Below are 24,508 nucleotides of genomic sequence, written 5' to 3' on the forward strand. Positions count from 1 at the left end.
GCTGGGATTATAGGCGTGAACCACCACACCCAGCTGAGACCCCATCTCTATTTTTTTTAAAAATTAAACTATCGGCCGGGCACGGTGGCTCAAGCCTGTAATCCCAGCACTTTGGGAGGCCGAGATGGGCGGATCACGAGGTCAGGAGTTCGAGACCATCCTGGCTAACACGGTGAAACCCCGTCTCTACTAAAAAAATACAAAAAGCTAGCCGGGCGAGGTGGCTGGCGCCTGTAGTCCCAGCTACTCGGGAGGCTGAGGCAGGAGAATGGTGTAAACCTGGGAGGCGGAGCTTGCAGTGAGCTGAGATCCGGCCACTGCACTCCAGCCCGGGCGACAGAGCGAGACTCCGACTCAAAAAAAAAAAAAAAAAGAAAAAAAAATAAACTATCAACTAAATTCCTCCCATGATTAGCTTGGCCTATGCCCAGGAATGAATGGAAGAGAGCCAGCCTGTGAGGCTAGAAGCAAGATGGAGTCAGCCATGTGAGACTTTTCTCACTGTCACAATCTTTGCAAAGGCAGTTTCAAAAGTACAGAAACAGAGCAGGGGTATAGAACTTGGAAAACGTTTGCAGGATTCCAAAAGAGCATCTTCATGGGATTCACCAAGTCTGGGGGGCCTGGTCATGGAATAATGGGATGGAGGGATAATGTGTCTCTGGCCTTGAATTCTATAAACCCCTACTGCGCTCTCTTCCTCCAGTCTCCTAATGGTTCCATCCCTGGGGTACCCGAATGCATTAATACCATGCCGTATGGATGTCAGGGATGTGGCTGAAATGCTCTCTGCTTTCCTGACTCCCTCCCCGCCTGGAAACCATGCAGTTGAGTCTAAGATCTGGTCAGCCAATGGTAGAGGCATGACAGCTGGGCTGTGGCCTCAAAGGATTAAGGGGCTTTCTTGAGGGAGAGCTAGGGCACGTAAGCACTCAGCTATTTGTTGAAAGAAGAAATAAGTGAGGGTGTGAAAGGAAAATACAATCTCAAAATCCTCAAATCACTAAGCCAAAGGGAAAAGTCAAGCTGGGAACTGTGTCAGGCAAACCTGCCTTCCATTCTATTCCTCAATAAGATAGCTACAAAGATATGTCCACTGCAGCCTCAACTGCCTAGGCTCAAGTCATCCTCCCACCTCAGCCTCCTGAGTAGCTGGGACTACAGATGTGCACCAACACAAAAATTCCTTGTGGGCCTCAAGGTCCTTACCCTGTTGAATTTCACCCTGGCAATGTAAATTGATAGCTTATCTTCACAGGTGAGGGACAAAGGACAGAATTCAAAGTCATCCCTCTGCTCACCTGAGACAAATCCATATCTGATTGCCTCCTCTCCCCTGTTGTTTATGTAAAAATACAGATTCACTGAGCTGGACTAAGGCATAAATGACTATTCCTCTACCCCCTCTCACATGTAAATTGTATGTTTAGTAAAATGCTAATCTGAGACTCAAAGAAATGCAACCTTTTGTCTCTTATCTACGGATGACCCTGACGCAGAAGCCCCCACTTTGAGCTGTCACAGCCTTTCCAGATGGAACCAAAGTACATCTTACACATACTGATTGATGCCTTATGTCTCCCTAAAATGTATGAAACCAAGCTGCGTCCCAGCCACTTTGGGCACGTGTTGTCAGGATCTCCTGAGGCTGTGTCATGGGTGCGTCCTTAACCGTGGCAAAATAAACTTTCTCAACTGATTGAGACCTGTCTCAGATAGTTTTGGGTTAAGAAGGGAGAGGGATATGTGGTGGTTGGAGAGGATTCATAGGTGAAGGTCGGGGGAGTCCTAGGGTCCAGGAAGTGTGGGAAAGAGTTGTGATCCTGGAAGGAGTGTGAGTGTGCCCATGTCTAGCAGCAACTTTGTGCTGGTTGGGAGGCGGGGTTGACAAGGGCCCCCGGGAATCCCAGTTCTCAGTTTCCCTGAGACCCAGAGTAGACACAGCCATCCTCAGCTGCTTCTCCCTGCAGTACTATGCGGACATGTCCCCTTTCTACCGGAAGCTGCTGCAGCACAACCTCCGTGCCCCATGTGACAAACGCAAAGTCATCTGACTGGGGAGAGGTTTGTGGAGACCCTGTGCCCCAGGGGAGGGGAAGAGTGGATTCTAGTTGCGGGGGGTTGGTGGGGATTGGGGGTGGAGGTGGAGTACTGTAGTCCTTCATTCTTCCAGAAGTCGGCAGCCTGGGGAAGAGTCCTAGCGCTGCTCCAAAAGGCTGCCATCCTGGAAGCATTCTGCCTCAGGGAAGAATCAAGTGGAGGAGGGCTGGGAAGATGATCAAAGTTCAAGCATTTCTTCCTTTTCATTGGTATCCAAAAGGAGATCTTGTCCTTTCAACTATCTAAAGCTGGGCTCCACCCAGATCACAGACAAGAGATAACTTTCCAAAAGAGCTTCATTAGCATGTAAATGTGTGCCAATCTCTTCATCTAAAAAACAAAAATAGAACCCTCTCCTCCAGCTATAGCTCTCCTCCCCTTTCCCAGACTCACAGGCCACTTCCATCTGGCTTTGGTCTCCCCTCATTCCACAGAAAAGGACTCTCTCTAAGGTCACCATGGCCAAGCTGAGCTGTCACACAGCCCAAGGACCTTGTCAATCCCCTCCTTGCTTGACTGCTCAAAAACACTGAGCCTCTCAGTTCTCTTGGCCTCCAGTAGCCCTCAGGCCTCTTGGGCTGGGCTGCTCTTTCACGCCTTCTTTGCGGGAGGCTCCTCCACACTTAACCTTGAGCTCCAGCAGGATTCTTTTCAGGTCCTGGCTTCTGCTCTCTGCAAGCTCCCACTGGGCGGCAGCTCTACCAGCCTGGCCTGTCAGTAACTGCATGCCCTGTTTCCAGAGTCTTCCCGAGTGTTAGCTCCTTGGTCACAGGACATCTCCACTTGGGTTGAATCATAACTACCTTCAACACCTGCACTAAACTCACCATCTCTTCTCCCAAACTTCCCCAGTCTCCTTGTCTCATAGGGAGAAAGGCACCCAGTAGCAGACAATTCTTTTTTTTTTTTTTGAGACAGTCTTGCTCTGTCGCTCACGCTGGAGTATAGTGTGCAGTGGCGTGATCTCGGGTCACTGCAACCTCCACCTCCCGGATTCAAGCGATCCTCCCGCCTCAGCCTCTCTAGTAGCTGGGACTACAGGCACGCGCCACCACGCCTGCTTAATTTTTGTATTTTTGTGGAGTTGGGGTTTCATCATGTTGGCCAGGCTAGTCTCAAACTCCTGACCTCAGCTGATCTGCCCACCTCAGCCTCCCAAAATGCTGGGATTACAGGCATAAGCCACCACGCCCAGCCCCTTCATTTATTTTCTCTTACCTTTCACACTGTATCAATTACCAAAGTCCAACAATTTCACTGCCCGTATCTGTTGTGGTCCCAGTTCTCCCCATTCCCACCGCACTATCTCCCCTGGACTCTTAGAGTAGCTTCCTGGTTAGTTTCCCAGCCCTTCCTCCATATCACAGCCAGTGTGACCTTAAAAAAAATGCAAATATAAGCCTGTCAGCTGCTCCACCCAACCCTTCAAAGGCTTCCCAGAGCTCTTAGGATAAAGGGCTGACCACAGCAGCCCTAGATGGGCTTCTGGCTACCTCTTTGGGTTCCAACCTTCCTGGTCTTTTAGCTCCTCACAGATGCCCAAAGATGCTGTATCATCTCTGGAAGGCCTAGCTCTTTGCTAGAATGTAACCCTCCCCTCCACTCTTCCTCTGTAACTCCTACTCTATGCCCAGCCAGGCTGTTACTTTTTAAAATATATATATTATATTTTTTATTGTACTTTAAGTTCTGGGATACAAGTGCAGAATGTGTAGGTTTGTTACACAGGTATATGTGTGCCATGGTGGTTTGCTGCACCTATCAACCCATCATCTCGGTTTTAAGCCCTGCCTATATTAGCTATTTGTCCTAATGCTCTCCCTATCCTTTCCCCCCACCCTCTGACTGGCCCCCGTGTGTCATGTTCCCCTCCCTGTGCCCATGTGTTCTCATTATTCAACTCCTGCTTATGAGTGAGAACATGTGGTATTCAGTTTTCTGTTCCTGTGTTAGTTTGCTGAGGATGATGGCTTCCAGCTTCACCCATGTCCCTGCAAAGGACATGGTCTCATTTCCTTTTTATGGCTGCAGGTTTCTGAATTTCTCAGTGGGCTTTTTGCAGTGTGCCTCCCTGGACATCCTCCCAGGGTAGAGCTACCAATGTCCTACTAAAGCTTGAGCGCCCAGGAAATCAGAGGGATTGGGGCAAGGCAGTGGTAATGGGCTGGATTTAGAGTTAGGCTGTCAATGGGCAGCTCTGGATAAGAGAGAGAATCCTAAGGTAGTTAAAACTACTGTAAATTGAAGTTACTGACTAACCTGAATAATGAGACTGAAAAACAGGAACAGGAAATAATAAAGCCTTGTATTTCTTGCATTCTTTTTTATGTATTTCTTTATTTTTTGAGACAAAGTATCAGTCTGTTGCCGAGACTGGAGTGTACTGGTACAATCATGGCTCACTGGAGCCTTAATCTTCTGGCCTCAGGGGATCCTCCCACCTCAGCCTCCTAAGTAGCTGCAACTACAGGTATGCAGCACCATGCCTGGCGAATTTTTCTTTTTCTTTTTTGTAGAATCAGGGTCTTGCTGCGGTTCCCAGGCTGGTCTTTAACTCCTGGGCTCAAGTAGTCCTCCCACCTTGGCCTCCCAAAGTGCTGGGATTACAGGCGTAAGCCACTATGCCCAAAGGCCTTGTATTTCCATTCACCCTTCTTCCAAGCACTTTGAAACATACTATAATATAGTTTGCACAGATCTCAAAGCCTCAAAATTCTTTGTCTTCTAAGTATTTTTTGTTCCCCTCCCTAACTTAATTAAACAAGGCTTTTGTTTCCAGCATTTACATTTCCCTCTCTGGGCTATTTTGGGAAACAATGAAAAGTTTTGTAAAACCAGAGTCTCCTCTCTAGCCAGGCTGGAGTGCAGTGGCGTGATCTCAGCTCACTGCAACTCTGCCTTCTGGGTTCAAGCAATTCCCCCCGCCTCAGCCTCCCGAGTAGCTGGGACCACAGGCGGGCGCCACCATGTCCGGCTGAGTTTTTGTATTTTAGTAGAGACGGAGTTTCACCATGTTGACCAGGATGGTCTCAATCTCTTGACCTCGTGATCGGCCCACCCCGGCCTCTCAAAGTGCTGGGATTATAGGTATGAACCGCCGCACCCGGCCCAGAGTGTTGTAAATTCTTCCAGAGCCTGGGATGCAGTTACTTGGGGAGAAGTGAAGACTGGAAGAAGACGAAGGAAAGAGGCCAGGAAAGTAATTAACGGCTAGCTAAAATATCCTGTTTCTTTTCTTTTTTTTTTTTTTTCTGGAGACGGAGTCTCGCTCTCGCCCGGCTGGAGTGCAGTGGCCGGATCTCAGCTCACTGCAAGCTCTGCCTCCCGGGTTTACGCCATTCTCCTGCCTCAGCCTCTGGAGTAGCTGGGAATACAGGCGCCCACCACCTCGCCCGGCTAGTTTTTTGTATTTTTCAGTAGAGACGGGGTTTCACCGTGTTAGCCAGGATGGTCTCGATCTCCTGACCTCGTGATCCGCCCGTCTCGGCCTCCCAAAGTGCTGGGATTACAGGCTTGAGCCACCGCACCCGGCCAAAATATCCTGTTTCTAAATACAGTGTGTTGCTGAGTTATAAGGTGATTCAGTTAATCCTTTGTGAAGGTGTCTAGTAAAATAGTTGATCTGGGTTGGGAGCGGTGGCTCACTCCTGTAATCCTAGCACTTTGGGAGGCTGAGGCGGGCGGATCACAAGGTCAGGAGATCGAGACCATCCTGGCTAACATGGTGAAACCCTGTCTCTACTAAAAATACAAAAAAATTAACCGGGCGTGGTGGTGGGCGCCTGTAGTCCCAGCTACTCAGGAGGCTGAGGCAGGAGAATGGCGTGAACTCGGGAGGCGGAGCTTGCAGTGAGCCGAGACCATGATGCCGCACTCCAACCTGGGCTACAGAGCGAGACTCCGCCTCAAAAAAAAAAGAAAAAAACAGTTGGTCTGGGCTTGATTTCCAATTATGTCTTTTGATAAAAAGTCAAAGGTGTATCACGTGATCTACAGTACCCCCTTCCAGTTTGTAAATTTCCTGTGAGTCTTTCAGCTTTTTAGTAAGAATGTAAGCCACCTAGGATTCTGACAGAGGGTTGAAGGACTTTGATCTCTAGGCCACTGTGCAAATCTTGAAGGTACTTAGCTCAGGCTCCATGACCAGTCAAATCCTAGAAGTGGTGTTGTAACTCCAGGGGAGGGGTTGGCAGTGAGCACAAGGGTCTGCTGGTGCAGTCTCAGTTGAAAGCAGCAAACCATTTTCCTGGCAAAGACAGGCTGAAGTAGAAAAAGGCATTTCTCCTGTATTTTACCTTATCTTTATTTTTGGAGATCTATGTTTGAGACCAGAACTAGCTGTAGAATTACAGAGTTGACCTTAGATAGCTGACCTCTATGGGTATCACCTTCTGTCTCTTAAAAAAAAAAAAAATTTGGCCGGGCACAGTGGCGCATGCCTGTAATCCCAGCACTTTGGGAGGTTGAGGTGGGTGGATCATGAGGTCAGGAGATCGAGACCATCCTGGCTAACATGGTGAAATCCCGTCTTTACTAAAAATACAAAAAACTAGCCAGGTGTGGTGGCGGGTGACTGTAGTCCCAGCTACTCAGGAGGCTGAGGCAAGAGAATGGTGTGAACCTGTGAGGCAGAGCTTGCAGTGAGCTGAGATTGTGCCACTGCACTCCAGCCTGGGTGACAGAGCGAGACTTCATCTCAGAAAAAAAAAAACAAAAAACTTAAAGTGGGATGTGGTGGTTCAAACCTGCAACCCCAGCCCTTTGGGAGGCGTAGGTGTGGGGAATCACTTGAGGCCAGGAATTGGAGACCAGACTGAGTGAGATCCCATCTCTACAAAAAAAGTTTTTAATTCATTTTAAAAAGTATTTAAAATTATACAAATAAAACATAAATACATACTCTTTGTAAAAAGTTCAAATAGTGGCCAGGTGCAGTGGCTCACGCCTGTAATCCCAGCACTTTGGGAGGCTGAGGTGGGTGGATCACCTAAGGTCAGGCTTGTTCAAGACCAGCCTGGCCAACATGCTGAAACCCTGTCTCTACTAAAAATACAAAAAATTAGCTGGGCATGGTGGCAGGTGCCTGTAATCCCAACTGATTGGGAGGCTGAAGCAGGAGAATCGCTTGTACCTGGGAGGCAGAGGTTGCAGTGAGTCAAGACCACGACATTGCACTCCAGCCTAGGCAAAAAAAGAAAAGAAAAAAAAAAGTACAGTCGTCTATAGAATAAAAAGCACAGTTTCATTTTACTGTTCCTCATTCCCACTCCTCTCCCTACAGACAACCATTAGTGTTAGTTGGTGGGGAAGGAGTATATCTTTTCAAATGTTTTGATGCATTTAGTTATATATAAATATAGACAGTTATTTTCTTCCACACAAATGATAACATAATGATTATATATTTTTCTTTCCTGCATCTAACTTTCTAATTTATTTATTTATTTATTTATTTATTTATTTATTTATTTATTTTTTTGAGATGGAGTCTTGCTCTGCCGCCCAGGCTGGAGTGCAGTGGCCGGCTCTCAGCTCACTGCAAGCTCCGCCTCCCGGGTTCACGCTATTCTCCTGCCTCAGCCTCCCGAGTAGCTGGACTACAGGCGCCCGCCTCGTCGCCCGGCTAGTTTTTTGTATTTTTTAGTAGAGACGGGGTTTCACCGTATTAGCCAGGATGGTCTCGATCTCCTGACCTCATGATCCGCCCGTCTCGGCCTCCCAAAGTGCTGGGATTACAGGCTTGAGCCACCGCGCCCGGCCTAACTTTCTAATTTAGCAATAAATCTTAGAACCATTCCAGGACGGGCGCGGTGGCTCAATCCTGTAATCCCAGCACTTTGAGAGGCTGAGGCGGGTGGATCACGAGGTCAGAAGATCCAGACCCTCCTGGCTAACACGGTGAAACCCCGTCTCTACTAAAAATACAAAAAACTAGCCGGGCGCGTTGGCGGGCGCCTGTAGTCCCAGCTACTGGGAGGCTGAGGCGGGAGAATGGTGGGAACCAGGGAGGCGGAGCTTGCAGTGAGCCGAGATCGCGCCACTGCACTCCAGCCTGGGCGACACAGGGAGACTCTGTCTCAAAAAAACAAACAAACAAACAAACAAACAAACAAAAAAAGTACCATTCGATATAAGCAAATATAGACTTACCTCATTTTTTTATTTTTATTTTTTTGAGTCTTGCTCTGTTGCCTAGGCTGGAGTGCAATGGCACAGTCTCGGCTCACTGCAACCTCCGCCTCCCAGGTTCAAGTGATTCTCCTGCCTCAGCTTCCTGAGTAGCTGGGATTATAGGTGCCTGCCACCACGCCCGGCTAATTTTTGTATTTTTGTTAGAGATGTGGTTTCACCATGCTGGCCAGGCTGATCTCAAACTCTGGACCTCAGGCGATCCACCCGTTTCGATCTCCCAAAGTGCTAGGATTACAAGTGTGAGCCACCGTGTCCAGCCAACTTAACTCATTAAAAAAAAAAAAAAAAAGGGCCGGGTGTGATGGCTCATGCCTGTAATCCCAGCACTTTGGGAGGCTGAGGTGGGTGGATCACGAGGTCAGGAGATTGATACCACTCCGGCTAACACGGTGAAACCCCGTCTCTACTAAAAATACAAAAATTAGCCAGGCATGGTGGCGGGCGCCTGTAGTCCCAGCTACTCGGGAGGCTGAGGCAGGAGAATGGCGTAAACCCGGAAGGTGGAGCTTGCAGTGAGCTGAGATCCGGCCACTGCACTCCAGCCTGGGCGACACAGCGAGACTCCGTCTCAAAAAAACAAACAAAAAACAACAACAACAACAAAATTCATAATATTCCATTAAAAAGTACGATATTTATTTATTTATTTTTGAGTCACAGTCTCACTCTGTCACCCAGACTTGAGTGTAGTGGTGCGATCTCGGCTCACTGTAACTTCTGTCTCTCGGGTTCAAGCGATTCTCTTGCCTCAGCTCCCGAATAGCTGGGATTAGGGGTGCCTGCCACCACACCTGGCTAATTTTTGTATTTTTAGTAGAGACGGGGTCTGGCCCAAAGTACCATACATTTTAACAATCAGTTTATTATTGTTTCCAATCTTTTGGGTCCCCATAAACAATGCTTCCATGTATATGTGTATGCACTCTACACACATTTGCAATGTTCATCTGTGGAGTAAATTCTTAGACATGGAATTATTGGGTCACTGGGGTTGGCATTTTCACTTTTGATAAACTCGGCCACAATGCTGCTATACATAGGGGTTTTGGCAACTTTTACTAGCAACAGTGCAGGGAAGGGCCTTATTCCTCATCCTTGTTCTGTTTAGGGGACCTTTTACTTCTAAGATTACAATGTTGTAAGTCGATTTCTCCCTTTAGTACCCTGCAGGGCTTATTTGCACATATGCCTACCATGTGCCAGGCACAATGCTAGGTGCTGAGAATACAGCTACGAACAAGACTGAAGTGATACTTTTTCTTACTATAGGTGGGGTCCCTGGCTCTTGCACAGTTCTGGCTCTTGCACAGTTGCTTGAAAACTCGAGGGACTCAGTAAATGTATGCTGAAAGACCTGGCCTCCAACTAAGGAAAGGTACATGTCGAAAAGTATTTTTAGGCTGGGCTTGGTGGCTCATGCCTGTAATCCCAGCACTTTGGGAGGCCGAGGTGGATTACCTGAGGTCAGGAGTTCAAGACCAGCCTGACCAAGATGGTGAAACCCCGTCTCTACTAAAAATACAAAAACTAGCTGGGTGTGGTGTCACGCACCTGCAATCTCAGGTACTTGGGAGGCTAAGGCAGAGTCTCACTTGAACCGGGGAGGCGGAGGTTGCAGTGAGCTGAGATCGCACCATGCACTCCAGCCTGGGCAACAAGAGCAAAACTCCGTCTCAAAGAAAAAACAAAAAAAAAGAAAAGATGTATTTTTAGGACATTATGTTCAGTTAAATAGGCCAGTCACATAAAAACAAATACTGCATGATTTCACTTATGTGAGGTATCTAAAGTAATCAAACTCAGAAACATAAAGAAGAATGGTGATTGCCAGGGACTAGGGGGAGGGGGAAATGGAAGGTGTTAAACAACAGATAGTTCCAGTTTTGCAAGATGAAAAAGTTCTAGAGATCTGTTGTACAACAATATGCATATAGTTAACACTACTGTATTCTACACTTAAAAATGATTAAGATGGTAAATTTCATGTGTTTCTTACCATAATTTTTAAAGTATTTTTTTGGGCACCAGAGGTAAGATGAGACAGATGGCCAGGAGACCACCTACTGAGCTTAGCCTGAGGACAGGGGTGAGCAGAGGGATAGGTTTGAATTTCTTTTTCTTTTTTTTTTGGAGACAGAGTCTCGCTCAGTCGCCCAGGCTGGAGTGCAGTGGCATGATCTCGGCTCACTGCAACCTCCCCCTCCAGGGTTCACACCATCCTCCTGCCTCAGCCTCCCAAGTAGCTGGGACTACAGGCGCCCGCCACTACGCCCAGCTAATTTTTCTGTAATTTTAGTAGAGACGGGGTTTCACCGTGTTAGCCGGGATGGTCTCGATCTCCTGACCTCGTGTTCTGCCCGTCTCGGCCTCCCAAAGTGCTGGGATTACAGGCGCGAGCCACCGCGCTTGGCCATTTTTTTTTTTTTTTTTTTAAGTAGAGACGGGGTTTCACCATGTTAGCCAGGGTGGTCTTGATCTCCTGACCTCGTGATCCGCCTGCCTCGGCCTCCCAAAGTGCTGGGATTACAGGCTTGAGCCACCGCGCCTGGCGGTTTTTTTTTTTTTTTTTTTTTTTTTTTTTGAGATAGAGTCTCGTTCTGTTGCTCAGGCTGGAGTGCAGTGGCGCGATCTCCGCTCATTGCAACCCACGCCTCCCGGGTTCAAGCGATTCTCCTGCCTCGCTTCCTAAGTAGCTGGGATTACAGGCCTGGGCCACCACGCCTGGCTATTTTTTTTGCATTTTAGTAGAGATGGGGTTTCACCGTTGTTAGCCAGGATGGTCTGGATCTCCTGACCTCGTGATCCACCCGCCTCAGCCTCCCAAAGTGCTGGGATTACAAGCGTGAGCCACCGTGCCCGGCCTTAATTTCAAAAGGTAATAGAGCTAACCAGTCAACACTTCCTTCCCAATCCTTTCTCTTTGGGGTACAGGTGAGTATAAAATCTTACCAACTATCATAGATAAGAAACAAACCATAGCTAAATATGTTTCTTTTTTTTTTTCTTTTTTTTTTTTTGAGACGGAGTCTCGCTCTGTCGCCCAGGCTGGAGTGCAGTGGCCAGATCTCAGCTCACTGCATGCTCCGCCTCCCGGGTTTACGCCCTTCTCCTGCCTCAGCCTCCCGAGTAGCTGGGACTACAGGCGCCCGCCACCTCGCCCGGCTAGTTTTTTGTATTTTTTAAGTAGAGACGGGGTTTCACCGTGTTAGCCAGGATGGTCTCGATCTCTTGACCTCGTGATCCGCCCGTCTCAGCCTCCCAAAGTGCTGGGATTACAGGCTTGAGCCACCGCGCCCGGCAGCTAAATATGTTTCTATGCTTTTTCTCTTGAGAGCAAAGGACATGGGTATCCTTTCTTAGAAGGCTTCTAGGACTTAAGCCAGTAAGAGAACTTGAGTCTCCTACGTCTCTGGAAGGCGTCTCTGGAAGGTGTCCTTTCTTCAATAGGCAGAACTAAAACAGAAAGTTCCCTCGACCAAAGCGAAGCAAGCGAGGACAAGGTGGCCACCGACTGACTACATCCCCCAGCATGCACTGCTCCTTCTAGGTCGCAGCCAGGGACGGACGAAGTCGCATTACTTCTGAGATGGGAACGGGGTAGGGGAGCGCGACTACACATCCCAGGATGCAAAGCGCCCCAACTCTAGTCACAACCTGGCTTGCTTTCTGGCTGGCGTTCCCCGCCAAAGGGACACTAGGGGAGGGGAATGTTTCGGTTGGGAATCCCCGAAGTCTGCTGGATCGTGACATTTCGAAAGAGGAAGGAAAGTGGAGGAAGGCTGTTTCACTGTAACTCAAAGTAGTTCCCGCGCAGGGTGGCGACGAGTTATCGACCCCTTCCATAATTTATTTTTCCTCAAAGGCAATGCCAAGCCCTACTGGTCGCAGCTCTCGAGGGCAGGTGGAAAGTACGTGAAGCCCCAAATCGAAGTTATCAGCGTCTCTTTATTGGCCCTCGCCTCGAGCGCAGGCGCGAGGGCTCTGACTCTGGTCCCCTGGGCCTGGTGAGCGGCAATTGGCCAAAGTCCGCGAAGTAACAGTCCGGATTGGTAGTTGCTAGCAGGAGCCTGGTTTCTTCCTCGACTTCTGCAAGTGATAGAGTGTGATTGGTTTAAATCCGCGGGCACCTGTCGGTGATTGGCTAGGAGCCACAGGCGGGGCGCGGCCATTGGCTGGCACTGGGGCCATCCCTCCTCGGGCGGGTAGCGAATGATGAAATGGGAACGGGGAGGGGAAAGGCCGCGACGTGAGCGCGCGACCTCCGGCGCCATTTTGTAGAGAAACAAGCGGAGTTAACCGAAGAGGGGGTTGAGGAGAGCCGGAGTCGGGGACCCAGGAGTTTCCTGTGTCCAGCGCTGCCGGAGCCGCCTGAGGTGAGGCGGGCTGGCGTTAGGGGCTGCGGTAGGGTGGCGGTGACAGCTTGGGAACGCGAGTGCCGGTGGGAAGAGAAACAGGGGTGGACCTGGGGCCACTGGAAGCGTTTCCCGGAGCTCCAGGGAGTGAGAGGCAGCCGGGACAGGGAATTGGGACGAGGCGGGAGAGGGCGGACTCTTCTCCGCACGGGTCTCGGAGGCTTCAGGCTCTGAAGATTAGAGGCCAGCCAGAAGGCTCCAGGGAGCGGAGGGCAGAGCTCGGGGCGAGACCCGGGGTGGTCTCTGTCCCTGGCCTGGAGGCTCAGGGGGCGGCAGTTCGTGTCGCTGGGCCTGGCTTCGCGCGGGTTGCACTCTCCTGAGACCTCCACGAGCTCCTCAACTACTCTTTCTGTCTCTGCTCCCGGATGGTTGCAGTGGGTATCGGCTCCCGAGGCCTAGCGCTTCGGGCGAGGGGGACCGTGTTTGGAGTTTTTGCACGTTTCCAGTTCTTCTCCGTGTACTCGGAGCTGCCACTCTCCCTCTCTGACGCCCCCAGCACGTTGTCAAAGCCCCCAGGTTTCGGGTGTCCTCGGATGGGAAGGGCGGGCGGGAGCGAGCACTTCCTTATTACTTGCTACAGGTTTTGTTCCACTCGCGCGCCTGGGCGCTCACACTTTCTTTGAAGTCGGCCCCCACCTACTCGGTCCGGTGTCTGCAGTAGTGGTGGCCCTGCTCACCCAGGACAAGTGTCCCGCTAGTGAGCTGAACACTTGTAGGCCTCAAGGCTGATGAGATCCACTGCAGATCTTGTAGAGTTACTTAAGGCCAAACACAAATAATACTTTTTCAGTACCACCTTCTCTGCGGAATTTACCCAAGAGGGCTCACCGATACTAACTCCACGAGGAGTGAGCTTTGCAGATTAAAAAAGAATGCTTGACATCTGTGTGTTTGAAAATGTTGTATTTAAAATAAACTTTATGACAAACTTTTCCCATGAAGTTACTTCAATTAAATGTCACATTTCTTAGGACTCTAATCAATTAAGGTCTGTTTTCTTCCTGAAAACTGAGCAACAATGCTTAACCTACCCTGCCGATTTCTCTACAATTCGATCGCCTGTGACTACTTGGGGTTTTTTTTAAGTCAATACTTGAGTGAATATAATTATATTGTTTGAAAAAATGCCGAACGTTTTCCTTATGACAGCCTCCTTGATAGGAATAGGGAATATATGGATTAAAACAAAGAGGGAGGGCAAGAATTAGGAAGAAGATGAAACAGATTAAGAACAATTTTTTTGTATAGGTACGTGGGTTTAATACTTAAGTGGTCTGCGGTCCAGGTTGGCATTCCTACCCTTTTAGAGATTGGCAGCAGAGTATTTTAGCTATTAAGAAGACATGTGGTAACAGTTTAAATAATTATGTCTTAGGACACTGCAAATTGTTACCTTGTCTAAGGAAAACGTGCATTGATGATACATGGTTTTAGGTGACCACCTGTGTTTTCAGTGAAATGGTAGCATGTTGATAAAACTAGTTTGGGGAGTTGGTCCCTTTTCAACAAGTGTGAGTCCCCAAGTCATAGTGGAAACAAGTCTAGAATCGACTGGTCGCGATGGCTCACGCCTGTAGTCCCAGTACTTAGGGAGGCCGAGGTTGGTGAATCACCAGAGGTCCGGAGTTCGAGACCAGCCTGGCCAACATGGTGAAACCTCGTCTCTACTAGAAATACAAAAATTAGCCCGGCGTGGTGGCAGGTGCCTGTAATCCCAGCTACTTGGGAGGCTGAGGCGGGAGAATCGCTTGAACCCGGGAGGTGCAGGTTGCAGTGAGCTGAGACAGAGCCACTGCACTCCAGCCTGGGGGACAGGGAGGCTCTGTCTCAAAAAAAAAAAAAAAAAAGTCTAGAATCAAGGCGCAAAGACATGTCTATTTGTAACTGAAAATATTTCCTTTTCTTACCTAAGATTTTAATCTTAGAAGTTTTAAGATACAGTTTTGTGACATTATGGTGGAAAAGAATTGAAATACATTCTTTTTGGTTCCCAGCTTTTACCACCCTGGGTTCATTTTCTTTTTTTCCAGTTTCTGAATTTCTCCTGGGGGTTTAGATCCTAGTCTCTTTAACATAAATGTTGTCAAGCTAAGTAATAAGACATCCTTCTTATTTGGAGTCAAGTCATTAAAAAAAACTATGAAAACAAATGGAAATGCTTGCCATCTTTTCAAAACATGCTTTAAAGTCTGATTTCAAATTATGTTGCATTTTACTTTTTCTGAGTATGTTTTTGGATAGATTCTGATCTGGTTATGAGAAACTTTTTTTTTTTTTGAGATGGAGGCTCGCTCTGTCGCCAGGCTGGAGTGCAGTGGCGCGCAATCTCGGTTCACTGCAACCTCTGCCTCCAGGGTTCAGGCAATTCTCCTGCCTTGGCCCCCCGAGTAGCTGGGATTACTGGCGCCCGCCACCACGCCCAGCTAATTTTTGTATTTTAATAGAGATGGGGTTTCACCGTGTTGGCCAGGATGGTCTTGAACTCTTAACCTCGTGAACCGCCCGCCTCATCCTCCCAAAGTGCTGGGATTACAGATATGAGCCACTGTGCTCAGCCGAGAAGCTTTCTTTTTAACCAGTTTAAATTTATGAACTTAATTATTTCTTTCTGTGAAGTAACAGGTCTTCGGTACCCAGTGCCAGAGAGTGGAATTGGTCCACAATAATTCGGATTGAATGCTGTCATATTTTGAGACTAATTTTTTTGGCCCAGGCAAGTGGCTCAAGCCTGTATCCTAGCTTTTTGGGAGGATGAGGGAGGAGGATGCTTGAGACTAGGAGTTAGAGACCAGCCTGGGCAATATAGTGAGACCCTGTCTTTACAAAAAGGAAAATTAAGTTTTAAAAAATTAATTTTTTGCAAAATATTTGTTATGAATATTTTGTCCCAGATTAATAAAAAGAGAAGTCTGCCATTTTGAAATGCTGTATTTTATGAACTTGGTATATCTTTTTTTTTTTTTGAAACGCAATCTCGCTCTGTAGTCCAGGCTGGACTGCAATGTGGGATCTTTGCTCATTGCAACCCTCACCTCCCAGGTTCAAGCGATTCTCCTGTTTTGGCCTCCTGAGTAGCTGGATTACAGGCGCCCATCACCATGGCCAGCTAGTTTTTGTATTTTTAGTAGAGAAGAGGCTTCAACGTGTTGGCCAGGCTGATCTCGAACTCCTGACCTCAGGGGATCCACCTGCCTTGGTCCCCCAAAGTGCTGGGATTACAGGCGTGAGCCATAGCGCCCAGCATGAACTTGGTATATACTTTTATTTAAAAAAAGACTTTCAAGCTGTGTATATTAACTGAGGCATTTCTTTAATGACCCTCTGACCAAACTAAACTTCCTGCTGTGAAGTTTCAAAATGGCATCCCATTGAGTGACTCTATATATAGAAGAATCTAGCAATTCCTTTTCTGTTTGCTCACAATTCTAAAGATGAATCTTTGAAAGTTAAAAGGGGCTCAAAACCTTCTGCCCCCCAGTGTATACAATAGTTTTTTTTTTTTTTTTTTTTCTGAGACAGGGTTTCACTTCAATGCCTAGGCTGGAGTGCAGCGGCACAATCACTGCCCACTGCAGCCTTGATATTCTGGTCTCAGGTGATTCTCCCACCTCAGCCCCTGAGTAGCTGGGACTACAGGTGCATGCTACCACACGTGTCAAAAATTTTTTTCTTTTTTTTTTTTGAGACAGTGTTTTGCTCTTCTCCCCCAGGCTGCAGTGCAGTGGTGCGATCTTGGCTTGCTGCAACTTCTGCCTCCCGGGTTGAAGTGATTCTCCTGCCTCAGCGTCCCAAGTAGCTGGGATTACAGGTGCGCGCCATCATGCCTGGCTAATTATATATATATATGTTTTTTTAGAACGGGGTTTTGCTCTTGTTGCCCAGGCTGGAGTGCAGTGGTGCGATCTCTGCTCACTGCACCCTCTGGCTCCTGGATTCAAGGGATTCTTCTGCCTCAGCCTCCCGAGTAGCTGGGATTACAGGCGCACGCCACCGTGCCAGGCTAATTTTTTGTATTTAGTAGAGACAGGATTTCACCACGTTAGTCAGGGTGGTCTCGAACTCCTTACCTCAGGTGGTCCACCTGCCTCAGCCTCCCAAAGTGCTGGGATTATAGGCGTGAGCCACTGCACTGGCTTGTAGTTTTAGTAGAGATGGGGTTTTACCATGTTGGCTGGTCTGGTCTTGAACTCTTGACCTCAAGTGATCTACCTGCCTCAGCTTCCCAAAGTTCTGGGATTACAGGTGTGAGCCACCGCACCTGGCCTAATTTTTGTATTTTTTTGTTAGAGATGAGGTTTCACCGTGTTTTCCAGGCGGGTCTGGAACTCCTGGCTTCAAGCGATATGTCCACCAAGATCTCCCAGAGTGCTGTGATTACAGATGTGAGCCACCATACTGGCCTATGATACTTTTTTTGTTTTAAGTGTACTTTTCACTCAAATTTGCAAGAATGTAGCAAACCAAGTAAAGCATTGTTCACTGGAAAGCATAGTTTGAGAAGGCAGTAATTAGAGGTGTAGACTTAATATGAAGCCCTTTGTTGAGTTTTTTGTTTGTTAATACGGAGTCTCGCTCTGTTGCCCAGGCTGGACTGCAGTGGTGTGATCTTGGCTCACTGCAACCTCTGCCTCCTAGGTTCAAGTGATTCTCCTCCCTCAACCTCCTGAGTAGCTGGGATTATAGGCGTGTTCTATCATGGCCAGATAATTTTTTTTTTTTTTTTTTGAGACAGAGTCTTGCTCTGTTGCCCAGGCTGGAGTGCAGTGGCTGGATCTCAGCTCACTGCAAGCTCCTCCTCCCGGGTTTACGCCATTCTCCTGTCTCAGCCTCCCAAGTAGCTGGGACTACAGGCACCCGCCACCTCACCCGGCTAGTTTTTTGTATTTTTTAGTAGAGACGGGGTTTCACCGTGTTAGCCGGGATGGTCTCCCTCTCCTGACCTCGTGATCCGCCTGCCCCGGCCTCCCAAAGTGCTGGGATTACAGGCTTGAGCCATCGTGCCTGGCCACGGCCCAGTACTTTTTGTATTTTTGGTAGAGATGTGGTTTACCATGTTGGTCAGGCTGGTCTCAAATTCCTGACATTGTGATCCACTCACCTCGGCCTCCCAAAGTGCTGGGATTACAGGCGTTAGCCACCACACCTGGCAGTGATTTAAAGGAATATAGTGCATATATTTAAGAAATGCATTTATGTCTTTAATTCTGGAAAACACAGCATTAACCTCCAGGGTACCTGTTGCTTAATTGTGTTACAGTTGTTACAGGAAAATTCCTAAAATGTTGAATACCATGTTCAACCGTGTTAGGATAATTTTTTGTTGATTCTGAGAATATAGATACAAACTTTTTCTTCCAGTATATTCTCACAACACCAGATGCGTGGGGTTTTCCCCTGCACATCAAACAAGCTATTCAGCAATGGACACCACATGGGTATCCTCTAATTCAGTATGATTCTGACACGGTGTACCTGAAGATAGCATCAGATCCTACAGGTTGAAGGCTCAAGTCCCATAGACAGTCCCCCACTTCCAATGCTAATCTGAAGCCCCAGGTTGTTTTACCTGTGTTTCTGACCAACTGACTATAAATTGAGTTTCTAAGTACACCTTTTTTTGTTCAATTAACTTGCTAGAGTGGCTTATGTAATTTAGAACTCTGGGAAAGACTTCGGTTTTTTTTTTTTTTGAGCTAGAGTCTTGGCATGTCGCCCAGGCTGGAGTGCAGTGGCATGATCTAGGCTCACTGCAACCTCTGCCACTCTAGTTCAAGCGATTCTCCTGCCTCGGCCTTCCAAGTAGCTGGGATTATAGGCATGCGCCACCACACCTGGCTAATTTTTTATATTTTTGATAGAGACGGGGTTTCATCATGTTTGCCAGGCTGGTCTCGAATTCTTGACCTCAAGTGATTGACCCACCTCAGCCTCCCAAAGTGCTGGGATTACAGGCTTGAGCCACCGCGCCCGGCCACGTGGTACATTTCTTATAATTGATGAACCTACACAGATAAATCATTATCATCCAAAGTCTCTAGTTTACATTGAAATTCACTCTTGATGTTGTATAGGCTGTGGATTTGGACAAAATATAGGGCCTGGTTTTGCTAACAATAATAGTTGCCAGGCGTGGTGACTCACACCTGTAATCCTAACACTTTGGGAGGCCGAGGCGGGCAGATCCGCTGAGGTCAGGAGTTTGAGACCAGCCTGACCAACATGGAGAAACCCCATCTCTACTAAAAATACAAAATTAGCTGGGCGTGGTGGCGCATGCCTGTAATCCCAGCTACTCAGGAGGCTGAGGCGGGAGAATCACTTGACCCTGGGAAGTGGAGGTTGTGGTGAGCCGAGATCGAGCCATTGCACTCCAGCCTAGGCAACAAGAGCAAAACTCTGTCTCAAAAAAAAAACAGGCTGGGCGCAGTGGCTCATGCCTGTAATCCCAGCACTTTGGGAGGCGAAGACAGGTGGATCACCTGAGGTCCAGAGTTCGAGATGAGCCTAACCAACATGGTGAAACCCCATCTCTACTAAATACAAAAAATTAGCCGGGCATGGTGGTGCATGCCTGTATTCCCAGCTACTTGGGAGGCTGAGGCGGGAGAATTGCTTAAACTCGGGAGATGGAGGTTGCAGTGAGCTGAGATTGCGCCATTGCACTCCAGCCAGGGCAACAAGAGTGAAACTCTGTCTTAAAAAACAAAAACAAGGCCGGGCGCGGTGGCTCAAGTCTGTAATCCCAGCACTTTGGGAGGCCGAGACGGGCGGATCACGAGGTCAGGAGATCGAGACCATCCTGGCTAACCCGGTGAAACCCCGTCTCTACTAAAAAATACAAAAAACTAGCCGGGCGAGGTGGCAGGCGCCTGTAGTCCCAGCTACTCGGGAGATTGAGGCAGGAGAATGGCGTGAACCCGGGAGGCGGAGCTTGCAGTGAGCTGAGATCCGGCCACTGCACTCCAGCCCCGGGCGACAGAGCCAGACTCTGTCTCAAAAAAACAAAAACAAAGAATAGTTAGCTGGGCCAGTGCAGTGGCTCACACCTGCAATACTAACACTTTTGGGAGGCAGAGGTGTACAAATCACTTAAGCCCAGGAGTTTCAGACCACCCTGGACAAACAACCCTAGAGATGGGAAACCCCATCTTTTCTAAAAATACAAAACCTGAGGTGGGAGGATCACCTGAGCCTGGGGAGGTCGAGGCTGCAGTGGGCCATGATCATTGCACCTCAGCCTGGGTGACAGACTCTGTCTCAAAAAAAAAAAAAAAAAAAGAGTTATCCTTTTGTCTAGTTTCAGGCTCTTTTGTCTTTTTTGAAGTAACTTTCTAACTAATCTCCATTGTAGTTTCTTTATCGTTATTTTTGGGTTTATTTCATGAATAATATGTGGATAGTCTGATTGTAAAAGATTCTAGGAATGCAGTTAATTTTTTATATTTCTGCCAAGATTCCACCTAAATCATTGCTTTGAAAATATCCTTTCTTTGTTCAGAAGTCATTCTAATGCCTTCATCTGGAGTTATAAGTGTTGATTCCTCCTTCCCTGTGGTACTACTGTGTTGTGTTATAGTGAAAAGACTGTTAAGCGGTAGTCCCCAAATATATCTTTGTCCTTTTTTTGTTTTCTTTAAATGAGATGGAGTCTTTGCTGTGTCACCCAGGCTGGAATGTAGTGTTGCGATCTTGGTTCACTGCCATACAAGCACCTCCTTCTGGGTTCAAGCGATTCTCCTGCCTTATCCCCCGCCAAGTAGCTGGGATAACAGGCGCCTGCCACAGCACACCTGGCTAATTTTTGGTTTCGTCATGTTGGCCAGGCTGGTCCAGAACCCCTGACCTCAGGTCATCTGCCCACCTTGGCCTCCCAAAGTGTTGGGATTACAGGTGTGAGCCACCGCACCCAGCCTCTTTGTCTTTTTACATCTGGAATGTCATCTCTACCAAAACTTTATCATTCTGGTCCAAACTCAGATGTACTGTCTATAAATCCCTAATTTCCTTAAGCAAAATTGATTTTTTGCCATCCTTGTGCAGTTTCACTTATGTACACCCTACACTGCCTTTTTAAGTTTTCTGTTTTATAGTGAGTAAGGAGTCTCCCTTTCCCCAGTGCATACATACAGTTGAACTGTAATTGAATAGTGCTTCATTTATTACAGTTGGGTAAATTGATAGAATATAGCATTCTTGGAAATCAGTAGTCTTTGGTTTTCCTTTTTTTCATACTGCTTGAATGAGCGAGTAACATTTGAGAGGAAAAGATCTATCATTGGTGGTTCATTATGTAGGTCAGGATTTTAGTTTCATTTGTGCATTGGATTTTAGAATATCATGACTAATTCTGGTAGTCTACAGACTTAACTGTTTACATCTTGGCAATTCCTTGAATTGATTAGGGAGATCTTTCTTTACCCCCAACCTTTTATTTAGAGTTTTCTTAGTTGTGACCAAAGCAAATAAGGTTTTTTTCCCAGCAGTTTTTTGGAGGACTGGAAACAAGATTGGAATTTGTCATTGCCTCACTATGAAAATGCAAAACTTGGCCGGGTGCGGTGGCTCAAGCCTGTAATCCCAGCACTTTGGGAGGCCGAGACGGGCGGATCACGAGGTCAGGAGATTGAGACCATCCTGGCTAACACGGTGAAACCCCGTCTCTACTAAAAACTACAAAAAACTAGCCGGGCGAGGTAGTCCCAGCTACCTGGGAGGCTGAGGCAGGAGAATGGCGTGAACCCGGGAGGCGGAGCTTGTAGTGATCTGAGATCCGGCCACTGCACTCCAGCCTGGGTGACAGAGTGAGACTCCGTCTCAAAAAAAAAAAAAAAAAAGAAAATGCAAAACTCGGCAAGGTGCGGTGGCTCACTCCTGTAATCCCAGTACTTTGGGAGGCTGAGGCAGGCGGATCACTAGGTCAGGAGTTCAAGGCCAACCTGGCCAAGATGTTGAAACCCTGTCTCCACTAAAAATATAAAAATTAGCCGGGAGTGGTGGCAGGCGCCTATAATCCCAGTTACTTGGGAGGCTGAGGCAGAGAATTGCTTGAACATAGGAGGCGGAGGTTGCAGTGAGCTGACATCATGCCACTGCACTCCATCCTGGGCAACAGAGTGAGACTCTGAAAAAAACAAACAAAAAAAACAAGAGTCCTTGCAATTTCTTATTTTTTGTTTTTTTGGTAGAGTCAGTGTCTTGCTCTGTCATCCAGGCTGGAGGACAGTGGCCTGATCACAGCTCACTGCAAGCTCGGACACTTGGGCTCAAACAGTCCTCCCCCTTTAGCCTCTTTAGTAGCTAGGGCTACAGGCATTTGCCACTGCACCCTGCTAATTAAAAAAAAAAAAAAAAAAGTAGAAATGGGGTTATTCTATGTTGCCTAGGCTGGTCTTGAACTCCTGGCCCCAAGCCGTCTTCCCTTCTTGGCCTCCCAAAGCGCTGGGATTAGAGATGTAAGCTACTGTGTCTGGCCTGCTGTTTCTTGAGTACATTCGCTTCTCTTTTCCTTCCATGTTCATGGCTTTCCTGTGACCTTATCTTTCCTTTCTTGGTATTTCTCTTTTTTTTTTTTTTTTTTTTGAGGCGGAGTCTCGCTCTGTCGCCCAGACTGGAGTGCAGTGGCGCAATCTCGGCTCACTGCAAGCTCCGCCTCCCGGGTTCACGCCATTCTCCTGCCTCAGCCTCCTGAGTAGCTGGGACTACAGGCGCCCGCCACCTCGCCCGGCTAGTTTTTTCTATTTTTAGTAGAGACGGGGTTTCACCATGTTAGCCAGGATGGTCTCGATCTCCTGACCTCGTGATCCGCCCGTCTCGGCCTCCCAAAGTGCTGGGATTACAGGCTTGAGCCACCGCGCCCGGCCCTTTCTTGGTATTTCTCATCATCAAGAGTAACTTCTAAAAATGTTCATTTGATCATTTTGTCTGTTGTTAGGCAAAACAGGCCTAAAACATATCCAAGATAACGGCAGCTTAACAGAGTAAAAATGTTATTTCTTCCTCAAATAATTTTCGTTGAGGATGTTTGTGCAAATTTCATTGAGGATGTTTCATTGAGGATCCTTTGCAATAACTCAAGAACTCTGCCTTCATCTGTCATCTCGTGACATCTTCCTCCTCTAGGTCTTGGAGCTTATTCATTGAGCAGATAGTGAAAAACGAGAGAATCATGAGTGAGGTTTTATGAGCTAGGTCTGAAAGTGCCACATACCATATTTGGTGTATATTTTGTGGGTTAGGAACTAAGTCTTGCAGCCAAACCAGTGCAAGAGAAGCTGAGAAATGTATTCTAATTCTTTAGCCAGGAAGAGGAAACAGTTTGCAGTCCATCTCTGCATCACCCTGTTAACTAAAACAGACCCAAACCAATCGAAATAGCTTCCCAGATCATTTTCGTGATAAGATTCAAAATTCTTAAATGGATTCTCCATGTGCTAGACAGGAAATCCACAATTTGGGTCCCATTTACCTCCAGAAGATTTTTTTTTTTTTTTTTTTTTGAGACGGAGTCTTGCTCTGTCACCCAGGCTGGAGTGCAGTGGCCTGATCTCCGCTCACTGCAAGCTCCGCCTCCCGGGTTTACGCCATTCTGCCTCAGCCTCCCGAGTAGCTGGGACTACAAGCGCCCGCCACCTCGCCTGGCTAGTTTTTTGTATTTTTTAGTAGAGATGGGGTTTCACCGTGTTAGCCAGGATAGTCTCGATCTCCTGACCTTGTGATCCGCCCGTCTCAGCCTCCCAAAGTGCTGGGATTACAAGCTTGAGCCACCGTGCCCGGCCCTCCAGAAGATATTTATGTCATCTCTGCCACTAGCTGGGCGAGAGTGTTGGGGGCAGTCCCCAAGTCCACCTGCAGGTTTGGTAGTTCACTAGGAGGACAGACAGCCCAGGGCCATGATTTTTTTTTTTTTTTTTAAATAGCAAAGGATACAGGTCCGCTGCTGTGGCTGACCAGCACTTTAGGAGACTGTGGCAGGCAGATCATTTGAGGCCAGGCGTTCAAGACCAGCCTGGCCAACATGGTGAAATCCTGTCTCTAGTTAAAATACAAAAAATTAGTCAGACGTAGTGGCTTACGCCTGTGGTCCCAGCTACTCTGGAAGCTGAGGCAGGAGATCACTTGAGCCTGGGAGGTAGAGGCCACAGTGAGCCCAGCTCAGGCCACTGGGAACTCTTCTGAAAGTTATCAGAGACCAGTCAAGGGCCAACTATGCAAGCCCTTCTAAGGACAGCAGGCTCAGGCCATCTGTGTTACCTCTTTTCTACAGTGAGTGAGGTGAATGGCTTCCATTGGTTGGGATTTTGCATAGAGAGTCTTGGAATATACAAAGCTTCTGCTGTAATATTTTTTGGTTTTGAGAGTTAATTTTCTACTTTGAAAAAAAAATTCAGTTCCTTTCTCAACTATGTAACTTTTCAGAAGTTATTCTTATTAGATACTTTGTGTATATAAGAACATAATCTAAATAGACCACTGTTATGTGACTGATTTTTTCCCCTCAATAGATAATTTCTATTATTTATGGATCTCTCTCTTTTTTATTTTTTTTTTTGAGACAGAGTCTCGCTTTTTTGCCCAGGCTGGAGTGCAGTGCTGCAATCTGGGCTCACTACAAGCTCCCCCTCCTGGGTTCAGGCCATTCTTCTGCCTCAGCCTCCTGAGTAGCTGGGACTACAGACGCCTGCCACCAGGCCCGGCTAATTTTTTTTGTATTTTTAATAGAGATGGGGTTTCGCCACGTTAGCCAGGATGGTCTCGATCGCCTGACCTCGTGATCCGCCCACCTCGGCCTCCCAAAGTGCTGGCGT

The 24,508-nt window shown here is 47.6% G+C and overlaps 1 protein-coding gene across 7 annotated transcripts in view; it reads left to right on the plus strand.

Moving 5' to 3' along the window:
• The first annotated feature begins 12,506 nt into the window (after positions 1-12,506).
• CNOT1 (CCR4-NOT transcription complex subunit 1) overlaps positions 12,507-24,508 on the plus strand; it is a 112,607-nt gene continuing 100,605 nt past the window's right edge. For 4 of the 7 annotated variants that reach the window (XM_030924797.1, XM_030924800.1, XM_030924799.1 and 1 more), the window contains exon 1: positions 12,507-12,665. The gene's annotated coding sequence lies outside the window, so the exon portion shown is untranslated. The remainder of the gene's footprint in view (positions 12,666-24,508) is intronic. The other 3 variants (XM_010378191.2, XM_010378193.2, XM_010378194.2) reach the window with 3 other exon arrangements.

The sequence above is a fragment of the Rhinopithecus roxellana genome, chromosome 20 (assembly GCF_007565055.1).
Source record: "Rhinopithecus roxellana isolate Shanxi Qingling chromosome 20, ASM756505v1, whole genome shotgun sequence".
Lineage (NCBI taxonomy): Eukaryota > Metazoa > Chordata > Mammalia > Primates > Cercopithecidae > Rhinopithecus > Rhinopithecus roxellana.